The sequence below is a fragment of the Stegodyphus dumicola genome, chromosome 11 (assembly GCF_044657685.1).
Source record: "Stegodyphus dumicola isolate Sdum_Otavi_A_Nest chromosome 11, ASM4465768v1".
Lineage (NCBI taxonomy): Eukaryota > Metazoa > Arthropoda > Arachnida > Araneae > Eresidae > Stegodyphus > Stegodyphus dumicola.
Window position 1 is genome coordinate 167,381,755 of NC_140778.1, and position 18,469 is coordinate 167,400,223.

Consider the following 18,469-nt stretch of genomic DNA (forward strand, 5'->3'; position numbering starts at 1 on the left):
ATGGAATGCGCAGCGGCTGCCAAAGCAAGCTCTCACTTTTTCCGGAACGGGGCATTTACACGATTCGCCGACTGGCGATTTATACATCGTGCAAGGCTAAACCTCGTCCCCCTGAACGGTGTTCGTCGCAATGTGAATGGCTCCCGTGGCTGCAGAAGATGCAACTTTGAGCTCGAGACCCTCCCGCATGTCCTCTGCCACTGCATGAGATACAGCCGTCTCTACCAAGCGAGGCACAATGCAGTGGTAGAGAGGATTAAAAAGGCAGCCAGTGGAAGGTGGCAGCTCCTCTCCGAGAACCGGCCAGTCAGAGGACTCCCGCTACGCCCGGACATCATCCTAACAAGAGACAACGCATGCCTCATCCTAGACATAACAGTTGCTTTTGACAACCGTCGGTCTTCATTTGATGCTGCTCGCCGAGAGAAGATGAACAAGTACCGTCCGCTAATCGAAGCACTGAAATCTACATACAACGATGTGCGCGTAGAAGCAATTGTAATCGGAGCACTAGGATCATGGGATCCAAACAACGATAAAGTTCTCAGCAGGATCTGCAGCAGGAAGTACGCATCACTTATGCGAAAGCTCATCGTAAGTGAAACAATAAGTAAATCAAGGGATATCTATGTGGAGCATCTCACGGACGTCAGACAGGAGAACTGGTAAATTTAACATGGACTCACTGAACTATCCGATTAAGTGTTCACAAAGTACAAACCCCCGAAATATGTAAGTAGAAAGAAAAACCTAGTATGTTGTACATAAGTGCTTGGTTCTGAAAATAGTTGTTGTACATATCTGCTTCGCTCTGTAAATAATTGTAAATAGAAAATTAATGTATAATAGAATTGTAAAATGATATTTCTGCCACGCAAATATCATTCTTCTGTAAAGTGGCCAAAAGTATTGTTCAATAAAAAACATCTGTTCTTATCAGCTTAATATCTGATACGACGTCGACATGACGTCAAGATATTAAACTAATTTTTGCAGATAGGCTTGTGGTTAGGAATTTATTCCGCCCTCGCCACGGGTTGGCCTGCTATGGCACTACTTGCAGGATACGGCCCACAATATATCCAAAAAGCAGAAACTTCACTCACCCACTGCATCCTCAGGAAAACGTCCTTTTAAAATGGCCCCTTCAAATTTCAGAAAACCGAAGGTCTGACAACATCATACCTTTGTACGAGTGTGCGGCGACCTGCCTTTTTTTTAACTCGGGCCCATCGTTCTTTTCCTCGGAATGGGAACATTCTGGAGCCTCGGGTTTAACCCTCGTTCTTTTCAGTGTCAAGTTCTGGTTTCTGTAAATACGAAGTTTTATTCGTATTTACAGAAATCCCATAAAATCCACATTTCTTTCCCCGTACTGTTAACAACTTACTCATTCTGTCTGACTGATTGAAGGAAGATCGGCCTCGAAATATCACTCAAATTTCATTTGCAGTAACATTTTTGTCTCATTTCATGTAAGTTTGAGAGAATTCCTATTCACATTTGCCAGATCTTTCCCACTACAGCGCGCGTATACACATTGCTTCTTTCAACACACGAGCCTTTTTATTGTAAATAACTCTCAAAAGGGTGTAAAATGTTTGTAGGCACACTGCAGCAACAAAGATTTTTCTGTCTGTTTCCTAATGTTTTGTTTGTCTCTGTATGATTTCTAACCGCCAGCTAATTGTAATGGTCTACAATTATTGTTAAGGATTGTTGTATTTATGTTTTTATTCATTCATTCATTTATTTTGTTGGCACATTAATATTAACAAACGGGAAAATGCCAATAGATGGCTGCACTATGCAGGAAGCAGTTTATTCTGAGTTTTGAGATGGCTTGCCCGCCACTAGTGTGGAAGTGTAGAATACAAAGTAATCATTAATTGTAAATTAAAAAGTACTGTTTTATTGTACATATTACAAATGAATTTGTAAAGTGTTTTTTGTAATTTTTCTGTTTGTTTAATTGTTTTAAGTTCCTAATATTTCACTCTGTGTTTTCAAGTGCAACGTTTGAACTGAAGAGAGAGAGAGAGAGAGTATCTCTGAGTTGGAAACCATGTGCTGGACTGTGCATGTCGAGTTTGTGTCAATCAAACTCTGGCATTATGTAATGCAGTTTTGGCTGATAAATTTTACTGTCTCAATATTTGTTTAATCACAAAAAATAATTTCTTCCCAAGCATGGGCATTCGATAACTCCAGGAATATTTATTTATTTATTTTTGGTTTTGCTATTTTTATTGCCTTTGTAATTACATTTGTTTTATATTCACCTGCAGTGAAGAATGAGATTTTTCGGAGGAGGAAGCTACTCCAGAGAAATGAACACTTTCATGAATATTTATTTCATTGTCCTCTTTTCCCATCTGAAAAAAAATTGAGAAAATACGAGAATATTATGTTGCATGGTGCATAAGCTTATAAAAGCTGGAGGAAAACACCGGAATTCAGTTGTTTACTTACTGCTGTTATTGACTGTAGCGATTTCGCGTTGAGATCGGATTAACTTTTTCTACTTTGAATTTTGTTCCGGCCAACGTTTCCGTAAAACGTCCAATATAACTACTGTAAGTTATTGCGATATTGTAGAAATATCTGTGAGGATATTTCAGCATTGTGGTTCATTTGCTGTAGTAAGAATAAAATTTGCAATTGAATCTTGAATGAAATGAACTTTTGACGTCCTTGGCTTTTTAAAACTAGCCCCGCCCAAGGAGGAGGGGACTGACGCCTCCAGAATGGGAACATTAGAAAGGACCGCAAAATGATCCACTTGACTAGACAGAAATTGGTCATCCTTGTACACCTCTTTTTTTGTAACACAGGAGGAGGATGAAATAACGACATATCATAAAAAACCCCCAAGCAGCACTCGCTAACCTGAGTCTTCTGCACCCCCTTCTCCCCCTGCACGAATGCTCAGGACTTTTGAAATATGAAAAATTGAAAGTGAATTCATCACGCCAGAGAATTCTGCATCGCTTCTCGGCCTTTTGGCTAAGATCAAAGTGTAGCCTTTTGGCTAAGATCAAAGTGTAGTAAATCGGTCGAGTTGCCGATACTTTTTCATCTTTTTTGGTCACTTCTTACTGTTTTTACAGGTAGACTGGTGGCTAAAGATGTTTCCTGTTTCTAGGCCTCGCCCACCGCCGAGGCCCCGCCCACCGCCTGGAGTTCGGAGACCTGGAAGACGCTCACCGCCTCCTGAAGCCAGTTTTGGAGTCCTGGATGCCGGAGCAGGTTCCCATACGGTGCATGGAGTCCCTGGAGACGTTCCTGTTGTAGCTGTTGACCGTGGAGTTCCTGCCGTTCCCGCTGGAGGTCCTGTTGCTGGATCCATTGGAACCTGTTCCCGTGCTGTTCATGGAGTCCCTGGAGCAGCTGTTGACCATGGAGTGCCCGCCGTTCCCGCTGGAGCTATCCCTGGATCCAATGGAGTCGTCCCTCTTGCTCCGGGATCAGCCGCTGATGCTTCCCAAGCCATCCCTGGATCTATTGGAGCCTCTCCTGGTGCGCCTGATGCAGAAGCTGAGGCCCCCGGATTGTCTGAGGCCATTCCTGCCTACCCTGGAGCTTCTGAAGACATCCCTGTGACGGCCGGAGCCTTCCCGGTTGCATCTGTCCCTGGATTGATCCAATCCGTTCCGGCTACTTCCCAAGTCGCCGCTGCAGACCATGGATCCTCCGATGGAAACTCTTGTGTCGTCGCTGGATCTGCCGGAGCTATTCTTGCCCTTGGAGCGAGTGCCTCTCCCGAAATTGCCACTGGAGGTTCCAGAGCTGTTCCTGCATCTTCTAGTGCCACTGCTCATCCTGGAGTCGCCGCTGTGGTCCCTAGTGCCACGCCTTGCCTGCCCGGAGCCGGCTCGTCTGCCAGGAGTGTGCCCACCTACTACTACGGGAGTATCGCCACTAGTGAAGCCACGCCCACCGGGTCGTCCTCCTTGCCCAGACACGTGCCAGCTTTCGTTACACCCTCTGGACCGCCCCTTTCCAAAGGTGGACACTTACGCCAACTGTTGGATAGAATTCAAGCCAAGACTTCTGGCTGCACACCGCTCCTACCTGTGGTCACTTGTCAACCTAGTGAACGAAGGACACCAGAGGGTTCATCACTCGCCAAGTCTGCTCACACGTCCTCCTCTGCCAAGGACACGCCCACCACACCCCAGTCTACATTCGCATGCTACGTCTGCGGATTGGAGTGTACGAGCAGAAGGGGCCTCAGAAGGCATACAAGGACGCACGTGCAGGAGAAAGACAGTCAGCTCCACCCACCTCCTGACAGAAGGGTAGCTGCGAGCATTCCTGGGTCATTGATCTCGCCCGTATGTCATCATACACGGGCTCGGACGGCGGCTGGTCATGCCTGCTCATCGAACACACTCACGAGCTCACCCCCACGCACTTACGCTGAAGCTCTTTCTTCGCCATCCATGAGAGAGAGTTCTGCTCATCCTGCTTCAACCGGTCCTCTCTGCGCAGTGATCACCTCCACCGCGGGGACGGAGTCTCTGACGTCCAACGTACCTGCTAAATCCAAGGTGTTTCCTGCGGAGAACACAAGGAACTTGCTGCCACCTTCGGAGACGTCAATCCCGTCGACACCATACTTCACCCTCCCGGCCAGGAATTCTACTCCCACCGTCATACCTGGACCAAAGACTAATGCTTCCACACCTCAACTGGCGTCTGCCGTCACCTGCCCGGATTGTGGTCGCTCCTGCCTGAATAAGAAACAGCTGCGGTCCCATCGTCACCTCCGTCACAGACAGGCTCCGCCTCCCACCTCTCCTGGAGACGATGACTTTACCTCCTCAACTCCTGAGACACTGACTGACGCCGCTTCTTCACCGCCCGCTGCTCCTGCACCAGGCCCCGTCCACACGGACTGCACTGCCTCTGGCTCAACAGACGCTGCTCCTCAACCTGCTTTAACTGCCACTGTCCCGGTGACCCCTTCGCCTAGTAAAGACCTACCTGGTGAATCCGATGCCGCACCTCAAGTACCCTGCCAGACACGCTTGGATACTAACTCCAGCGCTGGAGACACGACTGATGCGGACGTCCTCATCCTATGCCTCACTCCCTCAGAAAGGACTGATCTGCTCTCTACTGAATTGCCCGCACCAGACAGCAATGTAATACGCTCACATGCTGCTACGACTTCTACTGAGCAAATTGCACCTGGCCCACGTCCTAGCAGGCCATTGCAGAACCTGTCAGTGAGGGAGCCTTTGCCTATGCCCACTCATGTGGAGAATCATGAGTCCTGCCCAGAGACATCCTGCCGACGTGACTCTATTGTCCATCTACTCTTCCCGATGCAAGACACACTCCACTGCACCGAAAGGGACTGCCATAGGACATTCCATTCGAAACGCTGGACCCAACTCCGCCACTCGCTCTGCAGACACCTCTTGTGCACACATGGCATAGATGTTGCTAGCACTCGGAACTGGTGTGCACACTGCCTATTGCCCATCGCCGTTAAGGTCTCGACCCATCAATGCTTTAGAGACCGGCCCGTAGTCGTCGAATCGGGCATTCAACATCGTTGGAGATGTACCCAGTGCGACTTCTCATGCCAAACACGGGGTGGATTCCTTAACCACCAAGCACGCCACCGACGTGAACGGCAGCGCTTACTCCAGCCACCTCTAGTGACGCCTCTCCTTCCCTCCACCTCGGCAAGACGACAGGCACGGACTGCACGATTCCGTACATCTCGCCAAGATGATGCTAGAACTGATGGACCTTCCACTGCCTACCAATCGACAAGTGCAACAGACCCTAATACCTTGCCCTATCAAGAGGATGCCGCACCTCCAGGAACAGACACGAGGACTACCCCACAGGTTGATGCGCCTTTGACTGACAATCTGGGAACCAACCCTTCCTTTGAAGAACACTCCCCGGAGCCGTCCTTCCCGGATTCGCCTTCACCTACCGGTCCTACAGTTACACCCGACTCACCGGTTCCAGAAGCCGTATCGGATGATGCCGAGAGATCTCCACTGGGTGGTGTAGAAATACAAGTCACGTCCCCCCTTGAACACTTCGTAGAACGACTGGAAGAGTTTTCCGACCCGATGACCACTGAGCAGTGGGATGCCTTTTCCACGTTACTTGACGAGATCTTGATGGCCGCCGCGAGTGCAGTTCGTCTTCCTCCCGCTAGCGAGGATGTAACTGGAAACAACAACAATTCCGCCAAGATACGTGATGACCCAAAGTTGCTCCAGAAACTCTACCGTCGTAACCGACGCAGAGCGGTCCGACTGATTTGCGGGGATGATTCACAGAGATGCCCAATTGGAAGACAGGATATACAAGATCACTTTGCTGCTGCCCTATGCAACAACCGAGTTGACACCTCAGTGTACACCTCACCATCCCCTCTCCCCAGAGAACTTGACCTCTCTCCATTTTCTCCTGCAGAGATCGCAAGGAAACTCTATTCAGCTGAAAACTCGGCACCCGGACACGATCGACTCTCATACAACCATTGGAAGGCCGTTGATCCGGACTGTACAGTACTCGCAGCCATCTTCAACATCTGCTTGAAAGCTAGGAAAGTCCCTGCAGCTTGGAAAGACTCTCGTACTATCCTGTTACCCAAAGGGGGTGACCCGCATAACATCAAAAACTGGCGTCCTATCTCGCTGAGTGTTACGATTGCCAAGCTGTTCTGTGGTTGCCTGGCACGACGGTTCACTTCTTGGCTCATCGACAACTGCATCCTTTCCCCGTCACAGAAGGGATTTCTACCCTTCGACGGGGTGTTTGAAAATAACTTCGTTGTTCAGCAGAGAATCCAGCTAGCACGGACCAGCCAATCTGACACCTGCCTGGCGTCATTGGACCTATCCAATGCCTTCGGATCCGTGCCCCACGATGCAATTTTTGCTGCGCTTCGAGCCTCTGGAGTTGGGAATCATTTCACCGAGCTGATACAGGAGCTGTACACGGATGCGTCCACACGCGTCTTCACAGAGGAAGGCCCCACGGATCCAATTCCAATTGACATCGGAGTACGTCAGGGTTGCCCCCTAAGTGGGCTGTTGTTCAACTTGACCATCAACCCGATACTTGTCGCAGTCCAAGGGCAAAGTCCTCTACACCGCATACTGGCGTATGCCGACGACCTACTGCTACTCGCGCCCTCCCCTGCGGAGCTGCAAACTCAACTCAATCTGACGCACAACCTGGTTGGAAAGCTTGGCCTCTACATCAACCCCAGAAAATGCTTCTCCCTACATATCTCCGGAGCTCGCCCAACGGGTGTCCGCCACTCTCAGTTCTCGATCGACGGCACTGCCATCAGGTGTCTTCGTGAGGGTGAAGGTGAGGAATTTTTGGGGAAACCAATTGGATTCAACCAACCACCGGACATCGAGGCACTCAATACTTACCTACAGAAATGCGAGATGATCCTGAATTCGCCACTTGCTCCCTGGCAGCGCATTGACGCGCTCAAATCCTTTGTGTTTCCATCAATGGATTTTGATATGAGGACGGCCCGGTTGAAGAAAACCGACTGGGCAAAGATTGACTCACATGTGCGCCCGCTACTAAAGAGGACTCTCAACCTACCTCCCGAGGCGGCAAATGAATATCTTTACGGCGCGAAGGAATCTGCATGCTTTGGTATCCCGCTGGCTGCCGAAAGCTCAGATATAGCAAGGATTGACAGCGCTTTCAAGTTGCTCACTTCATTGGACCCTGGGATACAACAGCTCGCTTGGGAGGACCTTACGCGACCTGTAAGTGGACGACTGAAAAGGGTTCCTTCCTTCTCTGAGATTGCAGCTTTCCTTTCGGGATGTGACGAAGACTTTCCCAGGAGCACCTCCAACCCAATTTCATCAGTTTGGTCCGTGGCCAGAAGCGCAGCCCGTCGCCTAAAAGTCACGTGGACAATTTCTGACGACCACACTGTGGAGATCTCTCATGACGGTACCACCATAACAGCCGGCAAGCGACGCCTTGTATTCCGCACCCTGCGGAATGCCATCAAGAAATCCCGCGCAGAGAAACTCATCACTTATCCCAACCAGGGCAAGGCGATGGAATGCGCAGCGGCTGCCAAAGCAAGCTCTCACTTTTTCCGGAACGGGGCATTTACACGATTCGCCGACTGGCGATTTATACATCGTGCAAGGCTAAACCTCGTCCCCCTGAACGGTGTTCGTCGCAATGTGAATGGCTCCCGTGGCTGCAGAAGATGCAACTTTGAGCTCGAGACCCTCCCGCATGTCCTCTGCCACTGCATGAGATACAGCCGTCTCTACCAAGCGAGGCACAATGCAGTGGTAGAGAGGATTAAAAAGGCAGCCAGTGGAAGGTGGCAGCTCCTCTCCGAGAACCGGCCAGTCAGAGGACTCCCGCTACGCCCGGACATCATCCTAACAAGAGACAACGCATGCCTCATCCTAGACATAACAGTTGCTTTTGACAACCGTCGGTCTTCATTTGATGCTGCTCGCCGAGAGAAGATGAACAAGTACCGTCCGCTAATCGAAGCACTGAAATCTACATACAACGATGTGCGCGTAGAAGCAATTGTAATCGGAGCACTAGGATCATGGGATCCAAACAACGATAAAGTTCTCAGCAGGATCTGCAGCAGGAAGTACGCATCACTTATGCGAAAGCTCATCGTAAGTGAAACAATAAGTAAATCAAGGGATATCTATGTGGAGCATCTCACGGACGTCAGACAGGAGAACTGGTAAATTTAACATGGACTCACTGAACTATCCGATTAAGTGTTCACAAAGTACAAACCCCCGAAATATGTAAGTAGAAAGAAAAACCTAGTATGTTGTACATAAGTGCTTGGTTCTGAAAATAGTTGTTGTACATATCTGCTTCGCTCTGTAAATAATTGTAAATAGAAAATTAATGTATAATAGAATTGTAAAATGATATTTCTGCCACGCAAATATCATTCTTCTGTAAAGTGGCCAAAAGTATTGTTCAATAAAAAACATCTGTTCTTATCAGCTTAATTTGTGCACTTATTTTATTTTTACTTTTACAGTGGTGACTATGCTGATGGACTAACTTCACTCTTGTGGAGGGCGGAGCTAAGGCGGAGCCAACGCGGTCTGTAAGTATGTTTTTTGCTTTATTTCCCTCTTTTCCCATTGACGCTTGATGGTTCGAATACGTTCTTTACTTGCGTTCAATGGGGCCCTTTCCTGTCCCCTGCGAGCGAGCAGGTTGCCTGTGAGTGAGCGGTTCTTTCCCGTCTCCACTGAATAAGCTGCGTGCAGCTTACTTTGGTGTTTGTACGGGTCTCTCCTTTCCCTCCCCTTTTCTTTCTGTCTCGGCTGTTTTACAGTTCTTTCAGTAAGGAAGTGGTCTCTTTTCTATTACTTCTCGCTTTTCATTTCGGAAAGCACTGCTTGCAGTGTCTTTCTCGTTGTGATTAGCTCTTTTCTTCCTCTCCGCTACCCTACCCTTTGTGGTGGGCGTGGATACTCCTTCGTTTCTTCCTCTTCGCTCTGTCTTCTTATCCTCCTCGACCCGTCTCTCTCTTCTCCCTTCCTATTTTTTTTTAAGGTCGACCCTTGGTTCCGTCGAACGCTCTTGCTCTCTGGTGCCGCTTTGATCTTGCCAGTTCTACTTGTCTGTGCCCTGTCTGTGACTCCCATGCAGGTATGTCTTCACAAGACCTTCCAGTGCCTGAGAGGCCTCCTCGGATTCGCTCTCCGACTGCTCCTGGATTACCGCCGATGCCTACGACGCCACTTCTGGTGCCGGTTGATGACTATGCTTCGTGGAAGTCCCCTGCGCGACCTTCATCTTCCAGTGTTGTTCACACGCCTGCAACTGATGCCACGCCCCCTGCTGGTACTTCATGCTCTGTGCCTAGTCGACATGTGGCTGCTTCCGTCACACCGTCTGGACCACCCCTGCTGCGAAGTGGTCACCTGCGCCAGCTGCTTGCGAGAATCACTGCTAAGACTCCCTCACCGGTCCTTTCCCACGCTGAAACCTTGCTACCGGGCCCTTCATCCAGTGCTGTGACTGACACATCGCCTCGCTTGGCTTCCTCTCATGCTTGCCTGGATGATGACCGTGTTCCTGTCGGGACTCCTGACTGCCATTCGGAGTTTTCTTGCTATGTTTGCGGTATGATCTTCTCGAATGCGAAACGCCTGCAGACTCACATGCTGACGCATGACTCCGCCCACTCTGGGACTGTTCAGACGACTGTTGACACTGTTTCTGACCTGCCTGCTCACTCTCTTGTTTGCCATCATACGCGTGCTCGTGCAGCCGCCGGCCATGCATGCTCCTCCCTCACTTCGCCGCCTGCCATGGTTCTTTCCGCTGCTGCCTCGTCGTCCACAGATACGCCCTGCTTGCATCAGGAATCTGCGCCTGCCGGTCAGCCTACTTCTGGGACTCCTGCTTCCATGACTCTGCCTCACCTGGTTTCCTGCACCCCTGAAGATGCTTCGGTTCCTACATCTCCGACTTTTCCGTGTCCTGAATGTGGTAGACCCTGCCTGAACAAGAAGCAGTTACGTTTCCACAGATATCGTCGTCATGGACTGACCAGGCTCTCTGCCTCTCCGGGAGAGAATGACTTTACCGATGTTGGTACTTCTTCGCTACCTGCTTCTAATGCACTTCGCGACACCAGCACATCACCGTCCACCTCGTTGGAGCCTCCTCCTATTGGACCGCCGGGCCCGCCGTCTACATGCCGTATCGACTCCTTTCTTCATCTGGTCTTCCCCGTCAAAGATGTCTTCGATTGCCCGGAGGTGAACTGCCGTCTTCAGTTCAAGTGTGCTTCTTGGTCCCGGATGAAGAAGTCTCTTGTACGTCACCTTCTTCAAGAGCATCAGCTTCCCATTCTGACGACCATGAAATGGTGTGGTCTCTGCTCATCGTTGCTCGTTAACAAGGTTTCCACGCACTCCTGTTTTAGAGACTCTCCCACTGTGATCCCGTCCGGTGCCTCCTTTAGCTGGAAATGTTCGGAATGCTCGTTTTCCTGCCCATCCAAGAAGGGACTCTTCAATCACGTCTCGTTTCATCAACGGGCTTCCCGAAATGCTGAGTCGAATGCCATTCCCCTTCCTCGGCCTGTGTCTCAAAGATCAAGGACTACGCGTCGGCCTCCACTGACCACCTCCATGTCACGCGCTCCTGCCGCTACCACGCCTGTCGTCAGTGACTCCAGCACGACTCCTCCGCCTGTCGTTGATGTTCCCCCTGCTCTTTCTTCAGCTTCTGTGCCGTTTCCGACTTGTTCTGGCCCCATCCCGCCTCCATGCCCGTCTGGAGTGTCCGACCTGTTTGCTGTGCCTGCCCACACTTCGCCAGCCCAGACGCTCACTACTGGCTCCACCTCTCCTCCTGCTCAGGACTTCGTCGCTCCTGCCCGGATCATTGGGACTCCCTCTCTGCAGACCTCGCCTTCAGGCTCTTCGCCTGCTCTCTCTCTTTCCGCTCCCATGGATGACACTTTGTTGGATTTCCAGCCTGATTCTGACTCTGTCCCGCCTCCTGGGACTGCAGAAGATTCACCTCCGATCTCGTCCACTGATGTCTTGCTGCCACCCGAGTCGCCGCTTCTACAATTTAATGACACTCTCACCCGCCTTCTGACTTCGCCTGTGAATGATGAGTCCTGGTCTGAGTTCGTGGTCTGCCTCGACTACATCATCTCTTCTTCTGCAGAGTTTGTGAAGCTCCCGCCTCCTGTGCCTTTCTCGGGCTCTGTTGCCAGACGCCCTCCTGATGCTTCCAATCCTCGAGTTATCCAGCGGATTTATCGTACTAACAGAAGAAGAGCTCTTCGATTGATCACTTCTAACTCTTCCTCCTTCTGCTCCATCCCTGCTGAAGTACTTGCTTCCTACTTCACTGACAAGTACTCCCATCGTGATGCCGATGTTACAATCTTCACTCAGTGCCCTGCGGATCGCCCTCCTCTGGACTGGTCACCGTTTTCTCCAATGGAAGTTCGTTCTAAACTCCTTGCCTGTGAGAATTCTGCGCCCGGCCCTGACCGGCTCTCTTTTCTGCATTGGAAGGAAGTTGATCCTGATTGTAAAGCTCTATGTGCCATCTTCAACATCTGCATGAAGTTCAAGAAGATTCCTCCTGCCTGGAAGTTATCTCGCACCTTCATGATCCACAAGCATGGTGACGCAGATAATATTGACAACTGGAGACCCATCGCCCTGAGTTCTTCTATATCCAGACTCTTTGCCGGCTGCTTGGCTCGTCGCCTGTCGAACTGGTTGTCATCCAATGATGTGCTTAGTCCGTGCCAGAAGGGCTTTATGGCTCATGATGGAGTATTCGAGCACAACTTCATTGTCAGCAGTCAGCTACAGCTTACCCGACGTTCCAGATCCAGTCTCTGCCTCGCTTCCTTGGATATTTCGAATGCCTTCGGTTCCGTCTCTCACTTGGCCATCTTCTCTGCTCTCGCCTCCTCTGGAGTTGGTGAGGACTTTGTCTCTCTGATCAAGTCTTTTTACAGTGGATCGAGCACTACCTTTCTCTCCAGTGATGGTACGTCTGGCCCTGTGGACATCAATGCCGGTGTACGCCAAGGATGCCCCCTTAGTGGTCTCTTGTTCAATCTTGTTATTGACCCTGTCCTGCGCAGTATTGACACTTCGTCATCTGTTCCGCCCATCCTCGCATACGCTGACGATATCCTTCTGCTGGCCCCATCTCCTGACATCTTGCAAGAAAATCTCCACAGAGTTCATGCTGCCTGCACAAGACTTGGTCTCGCCCTTAACCCCAGGAAGTGTTGCTCCTTACACTTCTCTGCTGTCCGCAGATCAAGGGTTCTTCCGACCACCTTTTGCATTGACAGTACTCCCATCCCTGTCCTTAAGGAATGCGACTTCTTCAGGTTTCTGGGAAAGCCAATTGGGTTCCATCTCCCCCCCGCTCGTGCTCAGCTCCGGGACTTCCTCTCTCTGGCCCAAGACATTGTGAATTCCAAGCTTGCTCCGTGGCAACGGATCAACGCCCTAAAGACCTTCTTCTTTCCTTCGCTCCTCTTTCACATGAGAACATCTCAGCTCTCGAAGGGGGACTGGAAGAAGATAGATGACTTCCTGAAGCCTGCCATCAAGCGTACCCTTAATCTTCCTCCGGAAGCCTCCAACAATTATCTTTATGGTCTTTCCGGACAGGGTGCTTTTGGGATTCCAATCGCTGCCGAGGATGCTGACATTGCCGCTGTGGATGGAGCTTTCAAGTTGCTCTGCTCCAAGGACCCCCTGGTTCGCCAACTTGCCTGGGACGATCTGCGAAACTACATCAAGGCACGGATTCATCTTGAGCCCTCCCCAGCACTTGTCAGTCAGTTCCTTTCCGCCTCGGACGAAGCTCCGTTCACGGCCACCTGCAACCCCATCTCTTCTCTTTGGTCCGCCGCACGTGCTGCCTCGCGCCGTCTTCACGTTTCCTGGACACTGGATGCTGATGGCTCTCCTTCCATCTCCTGTGGGACGTCCACCATCTTCCCCAGTGGCAGAAATACTATCTTCAGCTCCTTTCGGCACCTCAGAAGGTCATCCAGGCTCCAGGATCTTATTCAGCTTCCAAATCAAGGAAAGGCCATGGAGTGTGTCTCCGCTGCGCGGGCTAGTTCACACTTTTTCCAAGATGGTTCCTTTCTGCGCTTCGCCGACTGGAGGTTTGTTCATCGTGCCAGGCTTAACCTGGTACCTTTGAATGCTGCCAAGCCCTGGGATCGTTCACGCAGGGGATGTCGCCGCTCCCGTTGCCCCGATGAGACCCTTCCACATGTTCTTGGGCATTGCATGAGGAACTCCAGAATCTACCAGCAACGTCATAACGCTTTCGTCAAAAGGATAAAAGACGCCGCTTCCGGAAGATGGCACGTACTACATGAAAACCAGACCGTTGCCGGGACTTCCCTCAAGCCTGACCTTGTGTTGTCCAAGGATGACTGCTGCATTATTATTGACGTCACAGTCCCCTTTGAAAACCGGAGGCAAGCTTTTCGGGACGCTAGGAAGGCCAAGGAGGACAAATATCTTCCCCTCGTCGATCTCTTTCGCCGTTCCTACCGAAGTGTTCGCGTCGAAGCTATCATTGTTGGTATGCTCGGATCATGGGACCCAGAAAACGACAAGATCATCAGGAGACTATGCTCAAATAAATATGCAAACCTGATGAGAAAACTCATCGTCAGCGAGACGATAAGACATTCCAGGGATATATACATCGAACATCTTACCGAAATTCGCCAGACCCAGCAGACAAATTAAAGATGGACACTCCTGAAAAAGTTATACTACATGTATATACTGTGTGGAACTGTACACATCACATCTGTAAATATTCTTTGTTTAATGTAAATATCTAATCTAAATTTTGACAATTTTTTTATAATTTCTCTTTATCTTACTCATGCTATTATTATCAAAATCGCACTGCGTGCGTTATTGTCTGATGTGCCATGATCAGAACAATAGCTTTGTAAAACGGCATGAAATATTGAAAATATAAAAAATCTGTTCTTATCAGCTTAATATCTGATACGACGTCGACATGACGTCAAGATATTAAACTAATTTTTGCAGATAGGCTTGTGGTTAGGAATTTATTCCGCCCTCGCCACGGGTTGGCCTGCTATGGCACTACTTGCAGGATACGGCCCACAATATATCCAAAAAGCAGAAACTTCACTCACCCACTGCATCCTCAGGAAAACGTCCTTTTAAAATGGCCCCTTCAAATTTCAGAAAACCGAAGGTCTGACAACATCATACCTTTGTACGAGTGTGCGGCGACCTGCCTTTTTTTTAACTCGGGCCCCTCGTTCTTTTCCTCGGAATGGGAACATTCTGGAGCCTCGGGTTTAACCCTCGTTCTTTTCAGTGTCAAGTTCTGGTTTCTGTAAATACGAAGTTTTATTCGTATTTACAGAAATCCCATAAAATCCACATTTCTTTCCCCGTACTGTTAACAACTTACTCATTCTGTCTGACTGATTGAAGGAAGATCGGCCTCGAAATATCACTCAAATTTCATTTGCAGTAACATTTTTGTCTCATTTCATGTAAGTTTGAGAGAATTCCTATTCACATTTGCCAGATCTTTCCCACTACAGCGCGCGTATACACATTGCTTCTTTCAACACACGAGCCTTTTTATTGTAAATAACTCTCAAAAGGGTGTAAAATGTTTGTAGGCACACTGCAGCAACAAAGATTTTTCTGTCTGTTTCCTAATGTTTTGTTTGTCTCTGTATGATTTCTAAACGCCAGCTAATTGTAATGGTCTACAATTATTGTTAAGGATTGTTGTATTTATGTTTTTATTCATTCATTCATTTATTTTGTTGGCACATTAATATTAACAAACGGGAAAATGCCAATAGATGGCTGCACTATGCAGGAAGCAGTTTATTCTGAGTTTTGAGATGGCTTGCCCGCCACTAGTGTGGAAGTGTAGAATACAAAGTAATCATTAATTGTAAATTAAAAAGTACTGTTTTATTGTACATATTACAAATGAATTTGTAAAGTGTTTTTTGTAATTTTTCTGTTTGTTTAATTGTTTTAAGTTCCTAATATTTCACTCTGTGTTTTCAAGTGCAACGTTTGAACTGAAGAGAGAGAGAGAGAGAGTATCTCTGAGTTGGAAACCATGTGCTGGACTGTGCATGTCGAGTTTGTGTCAATCAAACTCTGGCATTATGTAATGCAGTTTTGGCTGATAAATTTTACTGTCTCAATATTTGTTTAATCACAAAAAATAATTTCTTCCCAAGCATGGGCATTCGATAACTCCAGGAATATTTATTTATTTATTTTTGGTTTTGCTATTTTTATTGCCTTTGTAATTACATTTGTTTTATATTCACCTGCAGTGAAGAATGAGATTTTTCGGAGGAGGAAGCTACTCCAGAGAAATGAACACTTTCATGAATATTTCATTGTCCTCTTTTCCCATCTGAAAAATAATTGAGAAAATACGAGAATATTATGTTGCATGGTGCATAAGCTTATAAAAGCTGGAGGAAAACACCGGAATTCAGTTGTTTACTTACTGCTGTTATTGACTGTAGCGATTTCGCGTTGAGATCGGATTAACTTTTTCTACTTTGAATTTTGTTCCGGCCAACGTTTCCGTAAAACGTCCAATATAACTACTGTAAGTTATTGCGATATTGTAGAAATATCTGTGAGGATATTTCAGCATTGTGGTTCATTTGCTGTAGTAAGAATAAAATTTGCAATTGAATCTTGAATGAAATGAACTTTTGACGTCCTTGGCTTTTTAAAACTAGCCCCGCCCAAGGAGGAGGGGACTGACGCCTCCAGAATGGGAACATTAGAAAGGACCGCAAAATGATCCACTTGACTAGACAGAAATTGGTCATCCTTGTACACCTCTTTTTTTGTAACACAGGAGGAGGATGAAATAACGACATATCATAAAAAACCCCCAAGCAGCACTCGCTAACCTGAGTCTTCTGCACCCCCTTCTCCCCCTGCACGAATGCTCAGGACTTTTGAAATATGAAAAATTGAAAGTGAATTCATCACGCCAGAGAATTCTGCATCGCTTCTCGGCCTTTTGGCTAAGATCAAAGTGTAGTAAATCGGTCAAGTTGCCGATACTTTTTCATCTTTTTTGGTCACTTCTTACTGTTTTTACAGGTAGACTGGTGGCTAAAGATGTTTCCTGTTTCTAGGCCTCGCCCACCGCCTGGAGTTCGGTGCCCTGGAAGACGCTCACCGCCTCCTGAAGCCAGTTTTGGAGTCCTGGATGCCGGGGCAGGTTCCCATACGGTGCATGGAGTCCCTGGAGACGTTCCTGTTGTAGCTGTTGACCGTGGAGTGCCTGCCGTTCCCGCTGGAGGTCCTGTTGCTGGATCCATTGGAACCTGTTCCCGTGCTGTTCATGGAGTCCCTGGAGCAGCTGTTGACCATGGAGTGCCCGCCGTTCTCGCTGGAGCTATCCCTGGATCCAATGGAGTCGTCCCTCTTGCTCCGGGATCAGCCGCTGATGCTTCCCAAGCCATCCCTGGATCTACTGGAGCCTCTCCTGGTGCGCCTGATGCAGAAGCTGAGGCCCCCGGATTGTCTGAGGCCATTCCTGCCTACCCTGGAGCTTCTGAAGACATCCCTGTGACGGCCGGAGCCTTCCCGGTTGCATCTGTCCCTGGATTGATCCAATCCGTTCCGGCTACTTCCCAAGTCGCCGCTGCAGACCATGGATCCTCCGATGGAAACTCTTGTGTCGTCGCTGGATCTGCCGGAGCTATTCCTGCCCTTGGAGCGAGTGCCTCTCCCGAAATTGCCACTGGAGGTTACAGAGCTGTTCCTGCATCTTCTAGTGCCACTGCTCATCCTGGAGTCGCCGCTGTGGTCCCTAGTGCCACGCCTTGCCTGCCCGGAGCCGGCTCGTCTGCCAGGAGTGTGCCCACCTACTACTACGGGAGTATCGCCACTAGTGAAGCCACGCCCACCGGGTCGTCCTCCTTGCCCAGACACGTGCCAGCTTTCGTTACACCCTCTGGACCGCCCCTTTCCAAAGGTGGACACTTACGCCAACTGTTGGATAGAATTCAAGCCAAGACTTCTGGCTGCACACCGCTCCTACCTGTGGTCACTTGTCAACCTAGTGAACGAAGGACACCAGAGGGTTCATCACTCGCCAAGTCTGCTCACACGTCCTCCTCTGCCAAGGACACGCCCACCACACCCCAGTCTACATTCGCATGCTACGTCTGCGGATTGGAGTGTACGAGCAGAAGGGGCCTCAGAAGGCATACAAGGACGCACGTGCAGGAGAAAGACAGTCAGCTCCACCCACCTCCTGACAGAAGGGTAGCTGCGAGCATTCCTGGGTCATTGATCTCGCCCGTATGTCATCATACACGGGCTCGGACGGCGGCTGGTCATGCCTGCTCATCGAACACACTCACGATCTCACCCCCACGCACTTACGCTGAAGCTCTTTCTTCGCCATCCATGAGAGAGAGTTCTGCTCATCCTGCTTCAACCGGTCCTCTCTGCGCAGTGATCACCTCCACCGCGGGGACGGAGTCTCTGACGTCCAACGTACCTGCTAAATCCAAGGTGTTTCCTGCGGAGAACACAAGGAACTTGCTGCCACCTTCGGAGACGTCAATCCCGTCGACACCATACTTCACCCTCCCGGCCAGGAATTCTACTCCCACCGTTATACCTGGACCAAAGACTAATGCTTCCACACCTCAACTGGCGTCTGCCGTCACCTGCCCGGATTGTGGTCGCTCCTGCCTGAATAAGAAACAGCTGCGGTCCCATCGTCACCTCCGTCACAGACAGGCTCCGCCTCCCACCTCTCCTGGAGACGATGACTTTACCTCCTCAACTCCTGAGACACTGACTGACGCCGCTTCTTCACCGCCCGCTGCTCCTGCACCAGGCCCCGTCCACAC

General features: G+C 49.4%; 1 non-coding gene and 3 pseudogenes across 1 annotated transcript; all 4 read left to right on the forward strand.

Annotated features, from left to right (window-relative positions):
- The first annotated feature begins 878 nt into the window (after positions 1-878).
- Positions 879-1,080, forward strand: LOC146994668 (U2 spliceosomal RNA; annotated as a pseudogene).
- Positions 1,081-2,986: 1,906 nt separating this feature from the next.
- LOC146994669 (U2 spliceosomal RNA) lies at positions 2,987-3,161 on the forward strand (annotated as a pseudogene).
- An 11,342-nt stretch (positions 3,162-14,503) lies between these two features.
- On the forward strand, positions 14,504-14,699 carry LOC146994670 (U2 spliceosomal RNA). Its single transcript, XR_015044296.1, has one exon. It is a non-coding gene; the product is annotated as a U2 spliceosomal RNA (small nuclear RNA).
- A 1,902-nt stretch (positions 14,700-16,601) lies between these two features.
- Positions 16,602-16,751, forward strand: LOC146994671 (U2 spliceosomal RNA; annotated as a pseudogene).
- Positions 16,752-18,469: the final 1,718 nt, after the last annotated feature.